This window comes from Heterocephalus glaber, unplaced genomic scaffold (assembly GCF_053883595.1).
Source record: "Heterocephalus glaber isolate CG9 unplaced genomic scaffold, H.glaber_assembly_v1.0 deba00000347, whole genome shotgun sequence".
NCBI lineage: Eukaryota > Metazoa > Chordata > Mammalia > Rodentia > Bathyergidae > Heterocephalus > Heterocephalus glaber.
In genome coordinates this window covers 5,653,576-5,674,419 of record NW_028258143.1, presented here as the reverse complement: position 1 = coordinate 5,674,419, position 20,844 = coordinate 5,653,576, and the positions used below count along the sequence as shown (strand labels likewise).

At 34.3% G+C, this 20,844-nt stretch overlaps 1 protein-coding gene across 9 annotated transcripts in view; it reads right to left on the bottom strand.

Moving 5' to 3' along the window:
• Lrp1b (LDL receptor related protein 1B) overlaps nt 1–20,844 on the bottom strand; it is a 1,848,437-nt gene that overhangs the window by 1,184,102 nt on the left and 643,491 nt on the right. The window lies entirely within an intron of this gene.

The window sequence follows — 20,844 nt, the reverse complement described above, 5'->3', positions numbered from 1 at the left end:
GGTAATTTGTGACTTCACCATTTTTCTTGACTGGCAAGATTTTTTCTAACAGCTATGTAAAAAATCTTGCCTTAAATTCTCTGTTTAAACACTCTAGTTTCTGTTGTGCTATATGGATCCTGATACACCTATGATCACCAAACATTTTCATATATAACACTGCAAACCCATTAATATCACTTTACAAGTTTTGGTTCACAGAACCATCGCTTTGTAGATCTCTCTCTCTCTCTCTCTCTCTCTCTCTCTCTCTCTCTCTCTTCCTCTCTCTCCTCTCTCTCCCCTCTCTCTCTTTTTTTAGATTTCGTCCCTCTATGTAGTTAAAGCTGGCCTTGAACTCACTATGCAGCCCAGATTAACCTTGAACTCATGACGATTCTCCTGCCTCAACCTCCCATGTTCTACTCTTACAGCCCCAGCAGGATCTCTCTATATTAGAGACATGATCTTATTTATGAATCCTTCCACATAACACATAGCCAAATATATGATAGAAACTCAAAAAGTACTTGTTGAATAAATGAAGTAATGAGTGAGTGAATATAATATTACCATAAGGTAGCAATAAGCAAATATGAAAAGGACAAATTTTCTTAAGAAAGTGTCTCTAGATTTAATATTCTTAGATTATGTATCCAAAGATGAGTAACAGATTTCTGGGTAGACAGGAACACAACCTCATACTACGTCGGGAGAAGATTAAAAAAAACCCAAGTCATCGAATAATTGACACATCTAGGAAATTTCCTTTAGTTCAAATCCAGGTGCAAAAGAAGAAAACCTAGAAAAAGAAACCAGAGAGTAGACAGGGAAATGAGGTCTGCCTGGCTAAGGAGCTTATAATTCATGCAGTAGGTTTTTGGGATTTTTTTTTGGTACCGGGGATCAAACTCTGGACCTCACGATTGTGAAGCAGGAGGCAGAACCACTGAGCTAAATCCCCAGCCCACACAGTAGTTTTAAGTAAGGCACTGAATATTCAATTTGTACTTTAGAAAGATCATTTTGTTGACTAGACCACAGATTGACAATGGTTAGGATAAGTAACCAAAAAATAAAAAGTAGGAGGCCATTCCCCTAACCTTATTTAAATTGTATAATGAGGAAACTTAGATCAGAGGTAATTGAGACAGGCAAAAATAGAATCTAAAGTTTGTTGACAATGAAAAGAGTTTGAATGTGATGAAATTTTTTGCACCAGGTGGGGGGAATAAATGACAGAGCTGGTTTCGGGAGTCTGGTTTTGGTTACTCTGAATTGTGACACAATTAAACAAGAGAAAAGGAAAAGCAGGCAAAGGGAAAATATGATGAGTTCAGATTTGGCCATGAACTTTACATGCCTAAGGGACTTCCATATGATGTATGTAGGAGACAGGCAGAGATATATACTTGGATCTCAAAAGACAAGGAAACATAGAGGTAGGAGTCATGGCCAAGTAAGTGGACAGAATGACTCAGAAAAATGGCAAAATAAGAGCAAGGGTTGGGAGTTCCAGGAATGGAAAGAAGAAGAAAAGTTTGTGAAGCAGAACTTTCAGGTAGAAAAAAACCTAAAGACAATTCTGGAGAGATTGTAAAATGATAGAGGGGGAGTCCAGCAGTTAAAATGTTCTGGATTTGACCAAAAAAGACAACAGCATGCACTGAGAATAATAAATAAAGTTACTGTGTATAAGTTATTTTTATTCTCCTCTAGGAAACTTGAAAGGAATGAGAGAGGGGTCCATTCATGGAAACTAAAGGATTTTTTACATGAAAGTCATGACTTAATACTGGTTCCATGTTTAGTCCAGCCTCAGAGGAAATGAAATGTGAATAACCAAATGTGGAAAATGTTCCAGGACTGTGCATGTTTTGAAGGGTTTTTAACTTATTGTTAAGCTCACATCAGAATTTAAAATATAGACGAGGGAAAGATTTAAAAACTGTCTGGGTCATCTTAACTTGGTTAGTGACAAAGCTTTCAAAATCAAGGTGACAGTTCCGAAGAGGTACTATTTTGCCAATTCATTTTCCACATTTTGGCCAGGCATTTAGCTTAGCCTGGTACTCACTAAAGCAAAAGGAGGAATTTATATTGGTAGAAAAGCAAGACAAAAAATAGCCTTGTTGCAGGTAGTGTATGCATAAAAATTTTTGGTTGAATCAGTATTTTTTTCCCCAAGTAAAAAAAGAAAAAAATCTAAGTTCATTTTTGCTCCATCATACAGTTATTTAAAATAATAAAGCATACAGAAAATCAATATTTAATGAATAATTCTGTAACTCACATGCAGAGGAGCAAGTGTGCTAAGCTAACCACTTACTAAATAGAACAACTTTTTTTTGACCGCAACAAAAGAGCCATTTTAGAAAAATGGTCCTACTTCAAAAATCCTCTACATATTCTTTCTTCAATATATCATACACAGGTTCGTAGATAAGTGGACATAAATGAATAAACTGATCTCAGGACTATGGTTACTGACCAAGGAACAATTTCTCTTACAGGTCCTAAAAGACATAAAATAGCGATCCACCAATACCCTTACTCCATATTGGTTTTTGATCGATAATAATGAGTAATACATAACCCACAGAGCTGAAAAAGGATCACATATTCAATACCCATTTAGCTGAAAAATCTCCCAGAAAACTTTCCACTTGTCAATTTCCCTTTTTTTGGTACCGGGAATCGAACTCAGGTCCTTGTGCTTGCGCAGCAGGTGTTGAAACCACTGAGCTAAATCCCAGGCCATAACTTTTTTTTTTTTTTTTTTTTGGTACCAGGGATTGAACTCAGGACCTTATGCTTGTGAGGCAGGTGTCAGGACCACTGAGGTAAATCCCCAGCCCTTCCACTTGTCAATTTCCATAACTGGCACTCTATATCAAATGGATTACACAAATGTCTTTAACTTAGACTATGGAGACATAGATTTAAAATAAATGTGTTTAAATATCCTTATAAGGGAGTATTTGGATCCATTTTCTAAATAAATAAGTAGCTTGTTAGTACAGGGCTTGATCCTGGTATGACTATGCCTCATAATAGATCCTGCTATGGTTCAGTCCACAACAGAAAGTTAATAAATATCCTGGGCTGAATTGTGGGTACAGATGAATGTTCCTTAGTGTAACACTGCGGGTGACTGCAATTCCTTTTGGCTTTGAGGAGGACATAAGGGCTAGGATATGCACTCTCATTTTCATTCTTCGCTTTCATGTCAGGAAAACAGGATGTTATGGATGCACAGAAAACAAGCAAGATGAAGAGGATTTGTGTAAGCAAACAAAAAATACTCTGGAAGGTGTTGTGATTCTTATTGATCTTAGAATCTAAAGCAGAACAAAGCACTAAACCAAATGCAGTCAAACACTCCAAAACCTAAATTTAAGCCAAAGACTAAAACTCTGAATAGTGTTTTCTCATGTTCTTCTTGCAAGTAATTGACATCAAATTTCATTCTCTTTCGAAAATTTAGTGTTGTCTTCTTTTTAGAAAATGTCAAACTAATTATTATCTGAGATAATCAATTATCCACTGTTGCAATCACACAGTCTTTAGCTCTTTCTGATTACAATCATTCTCAATGCATCTAATGTTAATAACAAAACTCTTTTTTCCTCTCCTTGATACAATGCATGTAAGGTAGAAGCATCCCTTGACACATATAAAAAAATAGAAAGACTCAACATATTTGGGCAAACAAACAATATCAGGTTTGTGATATAGTAATTTGAGATATGGTCAGACAAATAGACGTGATCACATTATGTAGGTCAACATATGTTACTAAGAGACTTTTGATTTTATTTTGAATGTAATGGGAATCCCAGGGACTATGTTTCCGCCCCCCGCCCCGGGGACTATGTTTCTTAAAGAACAACCTGGATACATGTTTCCGTGAGGCAGACACATTATGTGGTTATTGTAATCATCCAAACACAAGACATTTATGGTTTGAACCTAGCAGTAGGTGAAAAATGACAAGATTTGGTACGTATTTAAATGGTATAGTTAATAACATTTTCTGATGAATTCAATATGATAAATTAAAATGAAAGAAGTCAGGGATCTCTCCAATATTTTTATTGTAATAACCTGAAAGTGTTGCCAATTGAGAAGGAAAAAGCTATAATGCAATAGTTCTGAGAGATGAGAAACATCTCAGATGTGTAGAGTTGGAGATACTTATCAGATATAAAAGCAGACACAGTAAGTGCCAGTTGCACATATCTGAAGTTAAGAATTAGACTGGAGTAAAAAAGTAATTGGGATATTTTATAAACCATGAAGCTAAATGAGCTCATCAAGACAATAAAGAAAAGAAGATGGCCAAGGACAGAGGCCATGTACCTAAAGAAGAAAGTAGTTTTTTGTGGATAAGCAGATTGCAGGAACTTGTTCTGTTAGCCAGTGATCACATATCACAGGTGGCTCCTAGGTTTAGAATAACCAATTCAGGATGAGGCTTTGTATAGCAAAGTTTAAAGAAAACCAGTTACCCAGCTGGCAGGGTTCAGAGGAAAGCAAGTTTAAAGAAAACTAAATATGCTACATTTCTTAATGTTGAAGTTCCTTTAAATTTATGAAGAGGGAAAGAGTTGTGAACTAACCTGGCTCATTCTGTCTAAGAAGTTTGCTTGGATTTTCTTTCCTAAGAGTTCCGGTTCTTATCTTAACTCTTTGTCCTTTTCCTGTGTTTGCTTTTATATTTTTAAGCTTAACTAATTGTATGGCTTGAAGTACCTCTTAACTCTGTGTATGTGCTATTTTCTTTTGAACCTTCCAACTCTGTTTGAAGCCCTGCCCCTTACTGTTTGACTACTTATATGCTAAATAGCTACACTGCCTTTTTCATTTTGAGTAGTTTAGCTTTTCATTTGCATTTGAGAGAGTGAGGGGCTATGCAGTACCATGACTGAGTGTTAGAATGAAATTTAAGACAAGGACTTATTAAGTGAGAGCATCAACAGCATATATAAGTCTATTGAAAGTTAGAAGGATAAATGAATAGAATGTTTTTGTGCATTCTTCAGGTGGAAGAATAGAGATACCAAGGTAGAAAATTAGATGGTAGTGGTCACAAAGAGGGTTGCACAAAAGGGAGATGATGGCGCTCTTACAATGTTTACCAATAGCAAATTCTAGATTCTGGAGAACTATAATTAGTGTGAGTAGTAGCTGAAGTTGAAGAAACTTAAAGGGAAATGTATTAAATGAGTGTTAGTAGTAGTTGAAGTTGAGAAAAGAACCTTAAAGGGAAATATATTAAAACATTATATTGAATTTATTGAGAATGAGAATTAATGCCGAAGTAGTATTGGAGAGATAGAGCCACAATAACGGAGACATAAAATGGAATGGTTTGAGGGTCAACAGACACTAATTGCAATGAAGAGCAAAGAATAAAGTAATTTAATGGTATGAGTTACACATTTAGGGAGCAAAGGAGAATGGTCTACATATAGAAAAAAGGAAGAATTATCTCAGCTTCAGGAACAACAATAGAAGAATTAGGGAAATGGTGTTTGAGGAAATTGCAGGAGAAGCAGAAAAGGCCAGGTGTTGTTTTCCAAGAAGGTAATGGGACCTCTGAGAGATTTGGTAGAGTAATAGGCAGTTTCCAAACAATGGGCTAGGAATTCCAGAGGACACAAAGAAGACTGAGGAAAGAAGACAAAACAAGGGATGTGGACAACCTTTATGATTATTAGAGATTTGCAGTAAAAAGCATAAATTGAGGAAGGGACAAAATAGGGTAAGTCCTGTTCCACTGAAGGTGACAGAAAGATGTAAAGTATAGAAAGCAGTGGAGTTTTGATGCTTCCACTTCATTCATGAGTGATATGAAAGGCACAAGAAGGAAATACAAAAATTCAGGTCCAAGGCTTTTGTGGAGAGTTTAGCAACAATCAGTTCATTTTCCCTGGATTTATCTCAAAATGAAGTTACTTCAGTGTTATGGCTTATATCTAGCTGTCTCCTGAATGGTTCATGCTCTCATTGGTGGGGCTTTGGGGATGACTGGATCACAGGTATGTGATGCTGAATCGTGGGTGTATGATACTGGGCAAGTCCCCTGATGGGTTTATAGCTGAGTGTGATGCCAGGAGGGGAAGCCTGGTGGAAAGAGGCCACTGCTGGTGCAACCTGAATGGTATGAATCCCTCCTCCTCCCTTGATCTTGGTCCAGCTTCTTTTATGCTCTGCCATGAACTGCTTTTCCGCTGCCACGCCATTCTCCCTTGGAGCCAGCAGAATATGGACTGTAACCTCTACAAACTGTGAGCCAAAATAAACTTCTCCTCTTTTAACTTGTGGGTGTAGCATGGTTTCTCTCCACAAGAGAAAGTAACCAAGATACTCAGCCAATAAGTCCTCTTTGTTTATTTAAAAGGTTTGTAGTCAACTAGAAAAAGGAGGAAACCTAAACAGAACAACTTGGAAAATTTTACAATGAGCTTCTTGAACATTAATACCAAAAGATAAAAAGAAACAAATGAATATTGTGATCTTAAGGAAAATTCACTTTATCTTGTTTTCTCTAATTGATGAGTCATTTATAATTGACCCAGGACAGTATTCATCCAGAGAATTCATGCATCAAGTGTAATCAGGTCTTCTCTAAGGGCAATAAGGTATCTCCATTGGCCTCTGTAACTACATTAGTTTGCAATTATTTGCTAATTAGTTGTATTCACATGTAATGATTGGACCCCACCCCCCAAGGAAAGGAGCCATCTGGATATCCTGAGAGCAGACTCTATATTTTCAACAAACATTAATCCTATAGACAGATAAAAAATTGACAAAGAAATCATATTTTTTGAACAAGATAAAGTAGCATGAATACTTAACTCTGAAGAAAATAAGTCTTTGAAATATCAAAATACTCTCTTCTTTTAAAAGACATGATACTAACTTTTCCATATATGATTTAGTTACTCCTAAGATACAATTTTCATCATCTAACTACAATGATGGCACAAAGATATTCCAGTAAATAATTGCTTTGTCACCATACAAAATAGTTAACATTGATTGAATCAACTTTGGAAGTTATTTTTTTGTCTCAAACTATTTTTTTATCTAGAGCAGATTAATCCCCTGCATGCAAATCACAGGAATGTAATCTTCATTTTATATGCCATTTATCTGCCCTTCGGCTGTTAACTTAATGCAACTTTAGACTCTGAGACCAATTTGTGAGGTTTCAAATCTATTTTAATAGTTTGTATAAATCAATTTTCTCCTCATAGCCTTCTCTCAGACAAATGTGGTGTTGTCTTTTATTTGCTAGATCATCCATCCATATATATTTCGTAGTTTCTTGTCTATTCTATCAATTGTGATTACATTAATGGTGTCTAGTCTGCTTTGTATTACTCAATTAAGCCTCCACAAAGGTACCTTTAAATGATTCCAATTTAATTCCAACTATCTAAAGCTGAATATTTATTTGATTTTAAACACATCAGTTCAATTATAGCTTCATATTTGGTCTTAGTTCGAATGCATTCTTTTTTTGTTGTATAATAAAAGGTGAAAATATCCCATCTCATCCTCCTTATATTTCTCAAGTAAACCTGAGCCTTAACTTACAGATAGATTAAATTTGTGTTCTATACCTTGTATGTTATTATATTAGCTGCAACCAGTTGCTAACAAAATATAGACACTGTCCCAACGAAAAGTAAATATATAATTCAAAATGCTGAGTTTGAATTGCTTTTGCCATGCAAAATAGGATTCTAAATATTAAGAGCAATTTGCATCTGTGACACAAGCATATTTTCTAATTTCTGTTTAAGTATATGGAAAAACTTCTGATACAATTTTGCACTTGTGACTTTATCTAGGTTGAACAGATTTGAATGTGAAGCCATGTTGAGTCAATAATAAGGAAACAACTTTTCTATGAACTCATAAAAAGAGTCTCATGATCTTTTGCCTAATATTCTACATTAGTAAATGTATACTGAACATCTTCAGGCAGTTCTTGTTTAGATTATTATGGGTCCATTGTAAATATGTAGTGTTTTGACTGCATGTAGTAAAATAAAAACATCTTCAAAGAATTTCAACATCCTATGTCATTGTACTGTTAGTTGCCTCTTGCAAAAAATGATTATATATTCCATCTGTGTCTGAAGAGTAAAGAATCATAATTTTGCCCACTGAAAATATTTACGCTTGCTTTGGGAATTTTCTCACAAAAACTGTTATGTTCCACAAATTATAAAAGACAAATGAAAATAGAAAAAGGTAGTGAAAGAAAAAAATATGTTGTTTACTAAATAAGTTCCAGGAGAAAAAATTAATAGATAGTAAAAATATAGATGTCAACAAGGAGAGTTTAACCAGAAAATAAATAAATGAAAACAGACTTTGAAAATCACAAAGGAGGTCTCTGTATTTAGACTTTTTAAAAGGGGAGCACAATTTCTTTTGGGTAAAGTAACTATTACTGCTTGAATGAGGAAGATAATAATATGTCAACAGTTTAAAATCTAATCTATATTTTCTATGTTTGCTTCAAAAAAATTTCCCCTAACTTGGGGGCCTGTGAAATCTTGGGCACTTGTTAAACTAAAGTACAGCATTATTGCTGACTGCCCTTTGGGTACATGTTTCCGCAATTACACTCCAAAAGATATGAGTTTTTAATACTGGAAAAGTTACACGGTCCCGGCTTGTTAACCCACACGGGTCTTCCTAACACTGAGTAGCTGGGTGAAAGAGACCTTTAGTGTCATTTCCAGAGCTTCCCCAACCCTCACCTGCCCCCTCAAATGAGAAGCACAACACTACAGAATGTAGATTTATCCTTGGTATCAGAAAGAAAAAAGTGCAGGTGAATGACGTGCATAGGGAACTTCATATGGTCACTAACATATTTTTCTCTCTAACCTTAAATATTTTTTCTACGCACTTAAAATTCTTCATCTTTATTTTCCTACTTAGATATCAAGAACTATAGAACTATCTGTAATATATCAAGTAATACTATGAATTCAATTTGATATATTTTTGTTGTGATTTTTTTAGATCTGCTCTAGTACTCATATAATAACGCCTACTTCTTATTTAAACCTAAAAATGGTTTTCTTCACCAGGATCTTGTGGATAAGGATTTATGTGTGGAAATAAATAGTTTTAAAATTAATCCCTCAAAGAAAATCTAAAGAATCTTTTGAAAGAAAACAAAAATAGGGGTGGTTGTGTAGCTGAGGGGTAGAACACTTGCTTAGCATCTGTAAAGCCATAGTTAGAACCTCTTGCATTGTCTAATGAATAGCAGTAAAAGTGCCAGGGTGTATTTGGTCAAATATCAGTTGGTTTAGAAGAGCAAAACAAAATAAACAGGAAATGTACCATCAGAAAGAAATAAGAGGAGGGTGTGGTGGCACATCCCTGTAATCCCAATAGTCAGGAGGCTGAGGCAGGAGGATCACTGTGAGTTCAAGCCTAGCCTGGGCTAGAGAACAAGATCCTTCTGACAACAACAACAAAACAAAAGAGAAAATAAAACAATTTAATGTGGCTTGGCAGCCTCAACATATTAAATAAAACAAACTAAAGAAGTACTCCATGACCAGTCAGATGGTTAAAATGAAGAAGTGTTGAGCAGCCAGAAATGAGAAGCGGTAGCCAAGATATACACATTCAGAGCAGTTGTTTGAAAAGTATAAGTATAAATTTGAAGGCATAAAATGAGAAAGAAAAAGCTGAAAATACATGAGATAGAGAGTGGGGAGAGAGTGTTAGGGGAGAGGAAGAAACAAAGTGATCAGAAAGAGAAAGGGGAAAACAGGAGCAGAGGAAGGAGGAAGATGGCGGGCGATGTTGGAATCTTTCCCCCGACCCACACCAGTCCTCCTTTCCCATAGGCTTCCCATGTACTCTCCTCAGAATGTTCATTTAGGTATTTGGGGAGTCGGCTGCAATAGACTTTTTTAGTTTTCCTGTAGAGACATAGTGAATATTTTAACTTGATTCTGCAATTTTATATGTGAAGAAATTTTAATGACATTGTCCAAATATATTCATTGAATGGTAATCAAAGCCACAGAGTTAATTCATGTCCAGTGCCACGATTTCCTTCTGGTTATTCCCATGGGGTTCAACACTACCTGCTTTATTAAAACACCTAATATAAAATGCTAGTTGTTGCCAAATATCTATTGTCCTTCCAAAACTGATCTCATGGAAGCAGCGTTTATCCACTTAAAAAACCACATTTCTCAGTCTTTCATGCAAATAAATATGAGTGAGGGTAAAGAGCAGGTCAATGAGATAAAAGCAGGTATTGTTCCATTAGCTTTCCAGAAAGTGCCTTACAAAGAGAGGATGACTTTTTTGTAAGGGTATTTAATTCTTCTGACTGTCTCCTGGAATGCAGTTGTAATGTTTGGAGCAGTAGTCACCATTTTTTGACTTTTAGTCTGCCTTGAGGAAGGTAAGTGACAAGAACAGGAGAACAAAAATAAAGACGGAGTCTGGGACATGGACCATGTCATGGAATCATCTTATTTTCCATGCAATGTCTACCTATAGACACTTTTTCCACGTATGGAAAATAAACATCTATCTTGGTCCCCAGTCTTCTTAAAACTTTTGTTATTCCCAGCCAAACATAATTTCTAAGTGTTATAATGTAAGGAAGTAAGGAGTGCTCAGTAATAAAAAAAATAAGAAAAATCAGAGCACTCAGAACCTATGGCAGCCAGTTACAATGAATATGAGTCAGATACTTAATAAACTGTATCTAGGTTAGTTGCAAGGGGTGGTTCATAATTTTAGTGGAAACTTTAAGGCTGTGTGGACAAATGGACAAAAACAATTAACCTACAGAAAAATGGAATTTGTTGGAGAGAAAAGGATAAAAACAGAGAGCATGATGAATTTTATAATATAAAATGCAAGTATTTGGAGAAGGTACAGATTGCTAAGCTTTGACTTCATTTATAAAAATGGTTATTAGAATTTCCTTTCCTGGAAGCCTTCCAAATAGGGTAGAGATAGCATATGTGTAGGCAAGTTTGGGTTCAGTCCAGATGAATCAACCGAATGACCACTGATGTCCCTTCTAGCCCTATGATATTACAATTCTGTTTCAGACTGAGAGAAAGTTATTGTTGCTTCTGTTTGTAGTTATAGTCATCAAGGAGACCCTTTTTTTTTTTTTTTTTTTTGGTACCAGGGATCGAACTCGGGTCCTTGCGCTTGCACAGCGGCAGGGAAACCACTGAGCTAAATCCCCGGCCTCAGGAGACCTTTTGCTTCCCTTCTGCATATTGCAAATATTTCTGGTAAACTGAAAGGAGCAAATCTTCAGGACAAATCCAAGAGCCAATCTTCCTGACAGAAAGCACATAGCTTGTTTGAGGCCAATAATCGCAGCATAGAGCGTAGCTAATACAAGTTACCCCATAGGGTTTTCCACAGAACGATCCCATCCCATGTACTCTTACACTTTATCACACCCTTACTCTTCCTTGTGTGTTTGTCATCACCATAAAATTGTTCGCCTCCCTGGGGCTAAGGGACTGGTGTAGGAGTTAAATATAAGTCTATTTAAATATGTAGTTCTCTATAACTTGTTAAGGGTATAAACCATTTACTTAGAAAATTATGAATTAAACTAAGGCACATTTGCACTGAAGAGCTTAACTCTAAAGTAAGTTATACTGTGGTAGGCAAGATTTCTAATATACTTGACCCCGCATGGATTTCTCTAAGTTCTGCATATTCCATTTTGTGCATTTAGCTTAGGTAGGTAGGTAGGATACAAACCTGACTTAATGCAAAGGCACTGAAGTCACTTGGCTGGAATAGAATATAGCAGTCACAACAAGAGCGTGACTCTAGAAATCTCATCTCATGCTAGTTTTGAAAACAAGAACAAATAAAATGAGACCAAGCAAAGGGCATAAAACTATACTATGTAAGCATAGTTTTAATTCTATGCATAGTCATTTCTGTTGGCAATTCAATGGACAGAGGCTGTCCTGATGATAAGAGGCTGCCTCGTGTTCTGACATAAAAATGTCATCAAAAACACACTCTCAAACAGATACATTTCCACATGCATCTATATGCAATAAAGTTTACATTTATGTATTATGTACATCTAGCAACTCCTGAAGAGATATATAATCATTCTGTACTGCAAAAACATACCAATAAAATTAATAAAATTTCCATATGTGATACTGTAAATAGATTTGATACGATGTAAATTTTGTAGACTAAAGAGCATTTTATACCTGTTAATGTTTCTTGAGATCTAAAGTAAGATTTAATAACCTAACTAAAAATTAGACAACTCAGGTCCTATAGTGCTTATGCTCTGAGAATACTGGATTGTTCTCTGGCTACTTATTGAACTGTATAGATTTTTTTCTTGGCATGCTCTAGTTGTATAACTGTACTCTGAACAAGAACACACCACATGTTTTAGCTAATGGAACTGAAAACTGCTCTTTAGGGCTTGTCCTTCCCAGCACATAACACTCAGGCCCTGGCTTACAGGCACACTGACATAATCCTGAAGCATCTCAGTGGACATGGTGATCTCATTTTGCTTGGCACTGTAGGGTTTCCACAATCACAACAAGTTGTCTGAACTGGTCTTATAATTTCCTGTAGCAAAGGGAGGTCAAGCTTTTGATTTCATGTTTTTTCTTAATCACGAGCATAATGGAAATTTAAAATACAAATCAATTAAAGCAAATAAATCCCAGTAGATGAACCTTTAATAGTTTCTTGTATCTATACTCAAATATGCAAATACATTTAGAACATTTCAGGAAACTGAAATACACATGCACATATCTCTATATTTCTATGACACCATCAAAGAAATTGACTCTGAAGTAATTTACTGTGATGAACTCAGAAGTCACCAGTCTCATGACTACCGCAATGTTTTGAATATCACTTAATATATTGAGACAATCCATTGTCATTGTATCCTATCTTGTTTAAACTACTATTACAAAATACCAGAAACTCAATAGCTTTACCAACAGAAATTTCATTCTCACAGCTCTGTAGGCTAGGAAGTCCAAATGCAGGTGCCACCACTAAGAGCTTGGTGAGACCCTTGCTCTCTCATTCATAAAACCAGTCTTCAGGATATGCCCTTTCACAGAAGAAGGGGCAAAAGAGCCCCTGTCATTCTATTTTATAAGGTCACTAATTCTACTAGTGAAAGTCCTGCCTTCATTACTTAATCATGTCCCAAAAGTTCAATTTCCTCATACCATTACCTTGGTAATTATGTTTCAGCACATGAATTTTGGTTGGATATGCATTCAGATATATGAGGTCACATTAACACGTGTGTAATTCAGTGGAGTAGGGTTTACTCTATTAAGTGCTAACATGGATTAGAGAAAAATATGCAAAGCAATTTTTCTGCACTGTTGATGAAAATCTATCATTAAACCTTGGCAGATAATAATAATATTTATTAATAGTTATTAATAATAAATGGTAATATTTTTAGTTATTTATCAAATGAATGGCACTGCATTTTTTTATGCAAAATTTAAATTTTCTCCATTGAATGAGCTTGCAAACTCTGTTATTATTTTCAGATCCCATTATAAATTTGAATTCCTAAAGGCTTAAAAAAAAAACCTTCCCACTGTTAGGTGTGAAGATCTACTTCAAATAGTTAAAATAAACTTCATTTCTCTTCGATATCCCCCACCAAATGAAAGCACTAATTTTTCTCATGGGGATAGATCTAACAGACTGAGATATTTAATTACGCAAGCTGGTTATATAGATGTTCAGCTTGCTGTTTACTCAGCACATTTTTTTTTTCTGTTCAATCAATTAATAAAACTGACAGAGAATATCCAGTTAGTTCAAAAATATCCTTTGGTTGACTTTTTATAAGCTAAGTTGCTGCCTTGAGACTAGGTCAGGAAGGATGCTGAAGAATAGCAATTTTATGCACTTCTCAGAGTTGGTATGTTAAGGCCCAGTGGTCACAATTGGAGAATGAAAACTCAAGGTCACAGTGTTTAAACTTGACTCTCAAACTGATTTTCTGAGTGACTCCTGGGGATATCGGTCAACCCCAACTACCAGTTTTAATTCATTGCTTTTTAAAATATCAAGATGCTTGTGTCAAAAATTAAATAATGAATCATAAGGGATTTGGCCTACCACCTGAGGTTGAGGGACAGTGTGTCATCCTTCATACTTTTGAATGATATTGAAACAGTTGTGTAATCTCAAAGTTAAAGGACAAGAAGGCAACACTTCGGCATTACCCAACCAAGTAGTATTTTAGCAAATAGTGAAAGTGGTGGTCTGGTTGCTTACAATAGTAATTGTTCTGAATTCCTAACTTCCATCTGAAAAGGAATTAACTTAATATAGCACACCATGGTACCTATTTTAACTTTCACTTATGTGAACTACATCCAGATGACATATTGAAAAAATACAACGCTAGCTATATTTGGGAGTTAGACCAAAATGAAATGACATGTGAGTATTTAGCTTAATGCTTTGGAATAATAATATGTACATATTTATTTTCTAAGAAAAAAAATGTAACTTGCTACAGATATGCAACATTTCTACCCTTCATATTCTTAATATTTAAACACCTTTATAGTACTAACGAGAACATACTATCATTTTTCACTCTCCTGCTCTTTAGAGTTTTGTGGATTGCTTTTTTACATGCAACATTGTTCTAATGTCTTCTCCATGTCTATTACAAAGTTTTATTCTACTTTCAATCTCATGTGTCTCCACTCAGGATCCTGCGCTTCATCCTTATAAAAGAACTTGAGTTTTCTTGAGTGTACAATGCTTTCTCCTGCACTAGTACTCTGCTTATGTGCTTATTTTCAAATGTCCTTCTTCATTTGCCTACTCCACACTTACAATGGGATGCAAATCAGCTATCAACCCTCTTGGGAAATCTTCTGCATCTTTGCAAGCAAAATTAGGTACTCTTTATCTTTTCTCAGCAATTTTTACCTACCTGCATTATGACACGTGAATTCAATGAAGGCAGAAAATAAAGTTTTCTAAATCCTCAGTGCACATGTAAATGTCTGGACTATTATAATGGCTTAATACAAGCTTGCTAAAGTTGTATACAGGGAAAATCACACTGTTTTTCTACTGGCAGAGTTTAAAAATTCATTTTGGCCACATACTCATTACTATGTCCAACATTATTTGTTTTCATTACAGGAAAGATACAGATAAATAATGACTTCCCAGTTCTGTGACTATTAATTAACAATTTCAAAAGCGATGAAAAAAAAAGTCAGATTTCTCTTTTGTTAGGTATAGATTACTACAGGTAGGGCTCCTGAATGTTATGCCTTTTTGTGAATCACACACATGTTAGGCAAGTACTCTACCACTAAGCGACACATCCAGCCTTGCAAAGCTGCTACCAATGAATCTGCTGTGTTTGGAAAGTGTGTATAACAGGAGCTGCTTACCCTAAGGAATAAAACCCCACAGCAAAGCAATGGCTAATTTTGCCCCTATAGTTGTTAAGTAAACAAACAAAATAAATATTCATTTAGGGTAGGAGTGGGATGATTTCACTTCCATCTATTGAAAATCAAATCTAACTCAAAATAGAAATCAATTCACCAAATATTCAAGGTCCATGATATAACAGGATTCTTACCACTGTTAAGATTAGTTAAAAAACTATACACGTTCTAATCTAAGTTTGACAATACTATACTTTAGGAGAGATTGATACAGAATGTTAAAATATCTGAATAAATAAATATTTTTAAAGTGAGAACTTTTATTTTAGATCACTTTAAACTAGTCATAAATTTATATATCATTTATAAAATTTTCACCTTTTTTGCTACCATAGTTATTCTTAAAAATAACTTCTTAAAGGGCCGGGAATTTAGCTCAGTGGTTTCACCGCCTGCTGCACAAGTGCAAGGACCTGAGTTCGATCCCCGGTACCAAAAATAAAAAATTAAAAAAAAAAATAACTTCTTAAAAAACAAAGCCAGAGAACATGAATTTAGTATATTAACATTAATTAATGATGTAATTCTGTCAAAAAGAGATTCTGTTCTAATCTACAATAAACTTTTTTGGATTATCCTTTCAAATGCTGAGCCACAATATAGGGTCATCCTTTCCAAAAGGTATACACTTTGCAAGTTAGCTGGCTTTAGAAGTAAACATATCCAAGCAGACAGATTAAACTTGAACTTCAAATATCTTTAGCAAGATTAGGTTAGAGCTATGCCTGATAAATCAGTATTAAGGAGTCAGATAACTGTGCAAAAGCATACTTTCAATGAAATGGAATTTACAAAACTAAGTCCTTGTAAAATAAGATACATAAATGCACACACAAATACAATAACATATATTTATAGAACCTTCAAAAAGTACATAATCCTAATTTTATGTATCATTTTATTCATTTGATCCATATATTGTATATGTGTATTAAATTATCATCATGGACTCCATAAATTTGAACAAATATTAATGTCAATTAAAAATGAAAAGAAATGACAATACTTGTAGAAGATTTGTTTTCTCTGGAAATCCTTGCTTTGCTTCTGGGAAGCATTAAATTTGACCATTAAATCAACTAGTGTTAAGATCACAGACTTTACTTACTATAGAAAATATAGCAGGATCTATTCTTAAATTACAGAAGCTTTATTAGCCAAAAAGCACACAAACCCAGGTCTTTCTGGCTAATTCCATTGCTTTGTTTCTTAAGTCAAGGTTTATTGATGTTTCAGGCCTCTCAAGCATGTGCTAGTAAAGTTTCCTTCCATATGCTTTAAAGTTACTATTGCTGGCAGATGCACTTTCTGTAACATTACATTTAGATTTTTGCTTTTATATTCTTCATGTCAAAATTCCCCCTTTGTAGCATGATTTTATTTTAGGAAAATAAAGACAGTATTTTTCAACAGAACTTTTAAATTATAGCCAAGGAAAGATCCATTTAAAATAAGGTTAAAATACAAACAAGAGTTACAAATTCGTCTTTCTTCAACAGCATCTTTCCTTCCTTATTCCCTCCTTTCCTTCCCTTCCCTTCTTTTCTTCCTTCCTTCCATCCTTCCTTCCTTCCTTCCTTCTTTCCTTCCATTCTAATACCTGTGAGTTTAAATGTATGCCACTCTGAAATCAATGTTAGAATGAGTAATGGAAAAATAAGACCAGATAATTTTTCCCTTTCTAGAAGATAAAGAAATTAAGTCCTGAATAAATAAGCTCCAAGTTATGTTAATTCATTTTTACATGTTTGAAATATATATGAGCTTTAAGCAAGGAGTTTAAAGGATTACTAATTTTCCCATGGTGAGACTGAAAATAATAAACATTATCATTTTTCTTGATCTATTCTGAGAAAGCCTGTAAGTAAGTTATAGATTACTCCCAGAAGGTCTTTAGTACTTTATCATAAAACAAGTTTTTGGGTAGAAGTGTAAAAGAACAAAGCAGCTATGCAAAATTTTAAGTACTACAAGTTTGTTATCTAAAATAAATGTCAGAATTACTAAAAGATACTGTATGTAGATGGAGAAAAAATGTACTTATACATATTAGAAAAGTTATATTTCAAATGACTATTAACATAAAATTATAAAATATAAGTTAACAAATTAATATATTTCAAGGAATTAGGTGACAGATAAAAGAATTTTGTCTATCTAGATTCCACATCAAGTATACCAATTACTATTTGTGTCACAGACTTTGATTTATATAAGAACAGTTTCAAAGAAGAAAAGTAAAAATCAAAAATGAAGAATGTATGCATTTATGTGTATATATTTGTGGGTTTGGGGGGGAACTGTTCAAAACCAGTTTCATTCCCTCATCAGTTTTAGTAAATTCTTCACATATTTCATTGCCTTAGCTTCAAAGAGACATTAGCATTTTTGATGGGAAATAATTACAGAGATTACATAATTAATGTTTTTTAATGACACAGAAATTAAAATTCTGCTCTAAACTGACCTGAAAAATTTCCATTTTCTTTTAGCACAGTAAGAGAGGAGTGTCCCAGAGAATGTCACCCACCTTTAGATTTTAATATATTCCACATTACTCCTCAACTGGCTCCTTTTCCTTACACCCACTATATTATATTAATGCCAATATAATGACTTCTCTTAAAATTGTCAAATTGTAACCTAGCATTTTGATGCATCTTAGGTGATCTGTTCTCTATTTTTTTACTTCTAGCACTCTTTGTATGGTTTCTTTGGTAATATTTTGGATTCAGTTTCCTTTTATTTTATAGAATGTTTTTATTGCTCATGCAATTTAGATAGGGTGATATTATTACCACTATGAAATATTGTTCAGTAGACGATGAAACTTTTCAAAATACAATGTGGTGACTTTACAAGTTCTAATTGTGAAATTTTTATAAGCACCTTCCTATATATAATGACACCTATATATAAAAATCCATTTTTCTTTCTTCAAATGGAGCCAAATTATGGAGATTAAAATATCAGTGTTATAGGAAATCATTAATAATAGATAATGCTTTCATTATTTTCACTAGAAAGAAATTGATTTTCCTAGGAAACATTCAGAAAACAATTCAGTTGATAATAAAAGCATTCCCAAGACAAGAACATAACTTCCAAAATTAAATTAAGTTAAATTTTTCTTCTACGTAATTTCCATAATGGACACAGATATACCACCAAGTGTACCACCTTTGATCAGTTATTAGAAAAAAAATCTATCTTTGCATCATGGTTGAGGATTTATGTTTAATCATTTGAATTGGAATATGTACTTAGAAAGCAACAAATAGCAAGTGATTTAGAAGTGTTGTATGAAGCAATGCAATGTTTGGATTAATCTGGTGTTTTTCTTTATTGTATACCTATAGTAGATGAGAAAACTTCTTAGAGATGTGGCAGGGTTAGTGCCTAATTAACTAGGAAAAATTTTCTCATCAGGTGTGACCAGAAATTAGGAGGAAGGTTGAAAGTGAGAAGCGGACTTCTTTCTTATGATCTAATTCTGCCTACAATCGGTCCCATCTTTTCTCATTCAAAGGCAAACTAGACCCATGTGGCAAATCTAAAGTGGCCTGAGAGATTTATTTTTTACCCATGTGTTGGACCATGCCAAATATATAAATGTAGTTCTTAGTTTTTCTTCTCAAAGCAGAAATTTTTTTAAAAACTACTAACTGAAATGAATATACCTTTTCATTTATCTTGATCCTACCATTCTATGTAGTGCACAAGGACAAAGAATTAGGTGAAACATTCCCTACTGAGGTAAACAGCATATAAAGACTCAAACACATTTCTTGTTATTCTAAGTCCACTACTGGTCGTGATAATTACTTAGGTTATAAAAAACAATTTATTTATAAAATCTAGAAATATATAAAGGGTCAAAGTCATACAATAAACTGTCTACCAGAAAATAAATAAAATAAAGGTTGCCATCTGATAAAAATATGAAATTTGAAGCAGTTAGAAAAGTAAGTATAGGAAAAAGACTGGAGCATGAACAACTATATGCTCTTGCAATGCGACATATGTGCCGATCATTTCAAGCATCAAGATTAATATAACAATTTATTTTTGTCCAAGTATTTTGTTTTTATTTGAATCTCTTATTTTGCTATAAACATATACCCTCTTCTATGAGATTATAAAATCTAAATTTTATTTAAAATTACAGACATATTTTCATAGGATCCATAGCACTGAAAAATGTTTAAGATATTAAAATGTATATAATTGTCTCCAAAGAAGTAACATTTGGCAATGTGTTGATTTCATTATTCTAAAAGCTTAGTCACACATATCTACTCGAAAAAAATTTGAAAAAAGTAATAAAAAGTATGAATTACATTTGAAGCAGTTAGAATGAGGTTCCAGAAAATATAATTAATTTCTAAAAAGAAGTCTAAAAATCCTAACACTTTGTAATTCAGTAATTCACTTCTTGTTAATATCATTCTTTTGAATGTGCAATCATAATAAAGAATATGTCATGAAACCTTTGAATAAAAATAAAGTCTCTTATTATTATTGCACAGATATTAATAACTAAAAATAAAAATCTGTTATTTCTTTTTTTTTTTTTTGACCGGGGATAGAACTCGGGTCCTTCCTCTTACGCAGTAGGTGGCAAAACCACTGAGCTAAATCTCCAGCCTAAAAACTGTTATTTCTTTATGGGAGTCTTTCAGAGTTCAAGGCTAAGGAAGAAAAGTCAAGCAAACAAGACAACTTCTGAAGACCTTTAACTTCCCGGCTGGGATCTGCCGACAGCACCCTTGGAGACAGGGGAAAGACCCCATGTCTCAGTTGATTTCAGTAGCCTAACTATGGCTTTTCAATATCCTTGCCTTTGTGGATTATCTTTCTTCTATTTACTCTTTTTCCAACATATCCCCCTACTTCTGGTTAGGAATTCAGTTTATTTCAGTTCAGAGCAGATAAACCATCAGCCTGCAAGCCGTGGTAGGCAGGTGCCAGATAGGTTCCGTTTGCCTGCACATTGCTGACTGCCATGTTTAAGTAGCTGACTTTGAAATACAGTGCATACTTACACAGATACTGAGTTTCTGCTGAGAATTGGAACTTCTGCTGCCTATAACCTTTTCTCACATGGCCTGTGCAGAGATCAGACATGTATCTCTAGTTTCCTACAACCTCTTCTATTCCTCAATGTTCTGAACATTACAGAATGAAGAGCAGGTTCCCTTTGAATCTTGGCTCTCTGTCATTTGTGTTACAGTCTTTCTGAATACCTGAACACTTCTTTTTTTTCCTGATTTCATCTTGCAGCCTGATTCGCTTGCCTGATTCTGAG